Consider the following 6,000-nt stretch of genomic DNA (forward strand, 5'->3'; position numbering starts at 1 on the left):
TGTACACCGCAAACGTGCTATTGACCCTGAGTGGCAAGTTTTCACGTTTTTCTGAGAGGTGTCAAACACGTTTCTGGGATTGGGAAACATCTTAGCCTGTCGTTGCTAAGCCTTTTAGTTTAGGAATAGCCGCACTTTAGAATGGTGACGGGTCTAGACTTGTTGTCACAGCTCTCCCCGCCATCGAAGTGAGAAGACGAGTCAAGTCTGAACATTGTCGATACGTAACATACGTGAAACGTGTTATTGTTGTATGCGCAGCGTTGACCTCTATGAAGCTATTACTCAGCTCACAACAATCAGAGGTGTCTCCGCAGGCCATACCGTATGCCACACCAGCATACGCTTCAAGCTAGGTAAATTCGAAGCTCTCAGGAAGGACGATTTACTAGCCTGCGTGCTAGGAAACGTTTCGCGGTATGATTTTGTAAGCACTGTTTATCTGGTACCCTAGACTGGCTTTACAAAATAAAGAACCTGAAAACAACCCGACCGGAAGCGCCGTCAACAAGAATAATATAGCCTAACGACAGTGGCCGCGAATGTTCCAGAATCAACGATAGGCACGCGATGCGTTGAAAGAATATGCGCCCTCTTAGGTCTCGAGTGGTGCCTGTGCAAGGACACCTCGCCGACTTGAGAGAGCTGAAAACGAGCAGCTACTCCTTGCAACAGCAACTTTATTTTCTGAAGTAATACAGCGCGTGATGCGCGGCGTCTCCAAAACCACTTGCCGGCGAGAGTCCGATGCGCGGGAGAACCGGCAAATGTTAGATAAAGAAAAAGAACGCAGCTTCATTTTCTTAGCCAGCATGTACTATTACGAGCAATATGAAAGGGAACACAGAAACGCTTAGAAAACACCCTCAGACCCTGCTATATGGGCGATACGCAGCGGCCACCGTCGGAAACAAAGTGGAAAGGGAGACGCTGTTCTAACAATTGTTCGCACTCCCACCGCGCGTCTGCAACGTGCGGAACTTCGCATCGCCAGCAGACAGTGACAACACTGTTCGATATTGCGTCACTGGTAACCTTTTGCGTCGAATCGTTACAAAGGGTTGCACTGTTCCTGACATCGATATAGATTTGTGGTAAATCTTGTAAATCGGGAAAAAATGGTCTTTAAGGGTGAGTTCAGAATAAGTTTATTGGCGCTTGCCGAATATTAAAAAGATATAGAAGCAAATGAAATAAGGCAATAGCTTCATCGCAGCTTATCCTCGTCCTTTGTTTTGTTCGTTGGTGGCCTAATAACGCGTCATACCACCGTCGACTTGAACGACGGCCTCCATTCTTTGGGGCTGAGACGCGTAAGAGCTTCGATGAATGCGGTATCACGCTGAAGGCGCTTCCACTCATGGTCTATTGCTTCCCATAGTTGGTCGGAGTTCGCCAATTATAGTGAGCTCTTCGAAAGGTTCACTTTCATACGGCCCCGAACGTGCTCTATAATGTTCATGTCGGCACCCTTCGCGCACCACTGAAGTTGCATCACCCCTCGCTCTTCCAAAAGGCGCGCCACGTCTTTCGATGTGCGAACGGGAGACAAATCCTGCTGAAAAAAATAACACCCATCCGGGTGCAGCCGGTTCAACACATAGGGAATCATCTGGTGCTCGAGCAGAGTGCAATACGCAGCAATGGTGAACCTCCCATCAATTCTCACCAGTGGGCCTAGGCCTTCGTGGGAAATCGCCCCCCAGACGTTCACAGACACGCGTCCGCTGGCGGCTACCTCCTGGATATTCTGCGGACTAAAGCGTGTGTTTTCGGTCCACCACACTCTCGTTCGTTGGTCCCAGCGGCTCCAGAATGTGGACTCATCAAAGAAAACTACATACTTCCACTCACTCGCGCGCCAACTGCGGCGTTCATTAGCGAACCTCAGGCGAGCTGCTTTCTCGGCTGCGGTGATCAGAGGTTTCTGATCGGTGATGAGACTTCGCAGTCCTGCTTCTCTGTAAGCCTTCGTCGTACCGTGCTGTCGCTCAAATTGTCCAATCGAAGAGCCCCTCGAACGTTCTTTGCACTTTGGAATGGTTTGTCGCTGACGGCAGCCACAATGCAAAGGTCTTGATTCTCCGTTGTTGATCGGGGTCGTCTGCGGCGCGGCGCATCGTTTATGCGTCCTTCGTCTCGGTAAGCCTGGATAATCCGGTTGACTGTTTTCAATGGGCGACCTGTCAGGAGAGCAATATTGCGCTGCGTATAACCTCTTTTAGACATTTCCACCTTCCCGCTCTTTAAGAGGCACTCGAGGCATCTTGAGACTACAAAATCAGAGTTGACTGCTCTGCGTGGGCCAATGCAGTGTGCGACGTGAATTGTTCTGAACGAACTTCGTGCAACAAAGTCGCACGAGAGACAGTTTATCAATGTTCTTTTTTTAATTTTCTTTATTCTATTCCTCTGTCGTCATTGGTTCAATCGTCGCCGCTGTTCGAGGTGCCACTGACAACCGGGTGCGTCGATTCAAATAAAGAATCGGTTGGAAATACACGGCAAACTTGGTCTCGGAGTACTAGAGAGTTTTAGCAGAGCGTTTACGGTCCGCTCCGCTCAGACCGGAATATCACAACAATTGGCACGCAGCCGCTCAGCAAAATGCTACTGGGAACACTGACGCGCGTGCGCACAGCACACATAGCGGCAGCGGAACGTGGGACGCTGACCACGTTCCGCTAGGAAACTGATTTAGCGGTGCGTCAGGGAGCGTGTAGTTGCTTTCGTAATCGTTTTACCGCCAAGCTGAGAGCACGTCAGTGGCATCTCTGGAAGACGCTCTTGTTAGATAAGCGAAATCAATGCATTATGTGCAGCCACCGGTGCGCGTGAAACGTGTGCGGAGCGGAGCGCAAGCAAAAGCTCTGCTGAAACTGTCTGCTATCAAGCAGTTGCGTGACGAAAAAAAAAGAGAATGAATGAAAAGAAAGTGAATCGGTGTAAGTCACTGGCGACGATTACCGTCTTATCGGTTGTCGGACGATCCATGACGTAAGCTGCTCCTTTGTAGAAATGCCAGCGTGGTGGGAGTGCCCACAGTTAGTGGAAGAGCGCCCTCCTTTCCTTCTTCGTTTTTCACAGCGCCATCCGCTCCTTTGTAGAAATGCCAGCGTGGTGGGAGTGCCCACAGTTAGTGGAAGAGCGCCCTCCTTTCCCCCTTTGTTTTTCACAGCGCCATCCGCGGATCGCTCCGAGTCTGTTTCGAGGCTGTTTGCCACGCGTTCCTGTGTTCCCTTTCATATTGCTCATGATAGTACTGTTTCGTGATACATTCTAGGTCAACTTCCACCAGAACGTTAGTCACTAAGCATGATAATCTTAGAAAACATTCGAACAGAATATCTTAAATGTGCGTGCACAAAGAAATAGTTGACTTCGGCCATTCGCAGCAGTTGGCCGACTCGACTGCACACCTTTCGTTCATTTCCCAGCTTGACTTGACTACAAGCATCAACATTTGCATCTCAATACAACAAATGTGAAAGAAATAACACAGGCAGTGCAGACATCGCCGAGCAGCTGCGCTTTCGCAGATATCGAAATCTGACGGTAACCATGTAGCCTTCATCGTTTGGAAGTTTACAGAATGCCGTGTTATCGGATGCTGCGTAAACCGCCAATGAGGTGGTGGTTTGTAAAAAAAATGTTTTATCACCGTTCTACGGCCGCAATGATCTCGTAAAAGAAGCGTATATGCGGTGTGGCATTTCTGACAATGCTCTAGGTGCTTGCTGGTCAGTTGCTCGCAGTTTGGTCAGTGGGCGGAAACTCCCCGGTTTCGGTGGCAGAGGTAATTGGCGCCATCTCTGTATTGGGCGAACGCAAAAATCCGTTTCTCTTGCGTGGCCTCGTAGATCGTCGCGCGCACGCGCGCCGATCCAGGTGGCCGAGCCCTTCCCCAATTCCTCTCCAATCGCCCTCCTTCGTTACTCCCTCGCAACTCCCTCACCTTCGACTGTCTCCGCGCGCACGCCGTGCGGCCCCGCCGGCCCGGAGCCAGCTCAGCCCGCTGCATGACGTTTCATGTTTCGTTATCTGCTGTTATCGCGAAGCGTGCGCTGCTGTGCGTTGACCGGCGTGGCTAGTTTCGTCAGTTTCGTGGTCCTCGGTAGCTGTGTGCTTGTGCTCCGCGATGTTTCACCCGTTTCACGACTCGTACCGCTCGTGCATCGGGGAGTGGTGCACAAATACCTCAAAAACAAGCCCTACAAGGTTGTTCCGGGTGCCTAAAGACAAAAGGTGAGTGCTCAGACCCAAGGACATCAGAAGGCGCATGTACACGAACACAGCCCTGTCCATTTGTGTGCTCTATGAGGCTCCCCCCGCAGGGGCGTCTGCGTCAGCAGGCGTTTGGTGTGTTGCGACACCACGTACCCGAGCACACGAGGGTTGGACCCTCCCGCGTGTAACCGTGCGCGGCTTAGCCGTGTCCGGGGAAAGGGGGATCCTGGGGGTTGAGCCGATGCTGGGTGTTTGGACCTTTAAGGCCCCCCGGCGGAGGCAACACACCTCTTTGGCCTCTGCTTCACGTAGACGGCACCCCCGGACTGACCCACCCGGGGGAAATCGGTAGTTGCCTTTTCCTGTCTCTCTCTTCCTCTAGTCTTCGTCTTTCTCTCACTTTTCATCTTTCCTGTCTTCTCCTAGCTTCCGCTTACTTCCAATTTTTCCAGGCAGCAAGGGTTAACCTTGTGTGAATAGCCAGCCTAGGTTATATCATATTTGGTTATAGTGGTAATGTACAGCTGGCGTTTGCAGGCCGTGTTTTCACAGGTCCTGCAACGTCCCCTTGTAGGACTCCACGGTGGGTGGCTGGCGTTACTGCCGAAATTACAATCTCTTATGGCTTCTTCTTTCCCCCCCTTACCTGATCGCTCCCTCAAGAGGGGGCGCACCGACGATGTCTTCGAATTTTTTGCCCGTCAAAAAGAAACTTTTCCTCGTTTCCATGTAGTGCACTCCGAAACACCAGACAAACCCGTGCGAACAATCTCACCATTCCTCGTGTCCAAGTCTCTTACCCAAGTTTTTGGTACAGGTTATAAAGCATCCAGGATGGCAAGCGGCGATCTCCTCTTGGAACTCCGCAACCAGAAACAGTATGAAAAGCTACCCAATCTAGTTTCATTTGGTGACGCCAAAGTAACCGTAACTCCTCATCGTACAATGAATACCACCCGTGGCGTAGTGTCTGATGATGATCTCTTGGAGCTGACTGAGGCTGAGCTCTTGGAGGGCTTCAGCGAGCAGAACGTCATCAACGTTAGGCGAATTAAGATGAGGCGTGATAATAAGGAAATTCAGACCAAACACCTGATACTTACTTTTGGCACAAGTGTTCTGCCCGAGTCCATCGAGGCCGGCTATATCAAGCTCCGTGTTCGCCCATATGTTCCAAATCCCCTGCGTTGCTTCAAATGCCAGCGTTTCGGTCACAGTTCACAGAGCTGTCGAGGCCGCCAAACCTGCGCGAAATGCAGTGCTCATGAGCACACCTCTGAAACTTGTGAAAACTCTCTCCACTGTGTAAACTGTGAAGGGGAGCACGCTGCATACTCGCGGTCGTGCCCATCGTGGAAGAAAGAAAAGGAAATAGTTACAATTAAAGTAAAAGAAAACATAGGTTTCAAAGAGGCACGCAGGCGGGTATCCTTCCTGCCAAAGCACACCTTTGCCGATGTGGCGCGTCAGGGGGCAGCGCCACAACGGTCTCCGGCGGCTGTCCGACCCACACCCAGTGAGGCGGCAGTGACGCCATCCGCCCCCTCGGCGGCTGCAGCTAACGCTGCTACGCCAACACAGCAGACGGGGCCATCGACCCCGAAGGTGGGCGCAGCCGAGGCTGCCCCAACCTCCCCGGCCCCTTCCAGCGCTGGCAACGTCCGGCGCAGCCAGATCCCTCAGGGAGCCCCATCGACCTCCGGGCTGGTGGGCGCAGGGGTCTTGCCCTCCAAGGCGGCACCCTCCCTGATAACATCTCGCTCGCAAGAGCAC

General features: G+C 51.9%; 1 long non-coding RNA gene across 1 annotated transcript in view; it reads right to left on the reverse strand.

Moving 5' to 3' along the window:
- LOC140220018 (uncharacterized) overlaps positions 1 to 5,517 on the reverse strand; it is a 102,092-nt gene extending 96,575 nt beyond the window's left edge. The window contains exon 1 of the long non-coding RNA XR_011896269.1: positions 5,331 to 5,517. This is a non-coding gene — a long non-coding RNA (uncharacterized lncRNA). The remainder of the gene's footprint in view (positions 1 to 5,330) is intronic.
- Positions 5,518 to 6,000: the final 483 nt, after the last annotated feature.

This window comes from Dermacentor andersoni, chromosome 8 (assembly GCF_023375885.2).
Source record: "Dermacentor andersoni chromosome 8, qqDerAnde1_hic_scaffold, whole genome shotgun sequence".
Lineage (NCBI taxonomy): Eukaryota > Metazoa > Arthropoda > Arachnida > Ixodida > Ixodidae > Dermacentor > Dermacentor andersoni.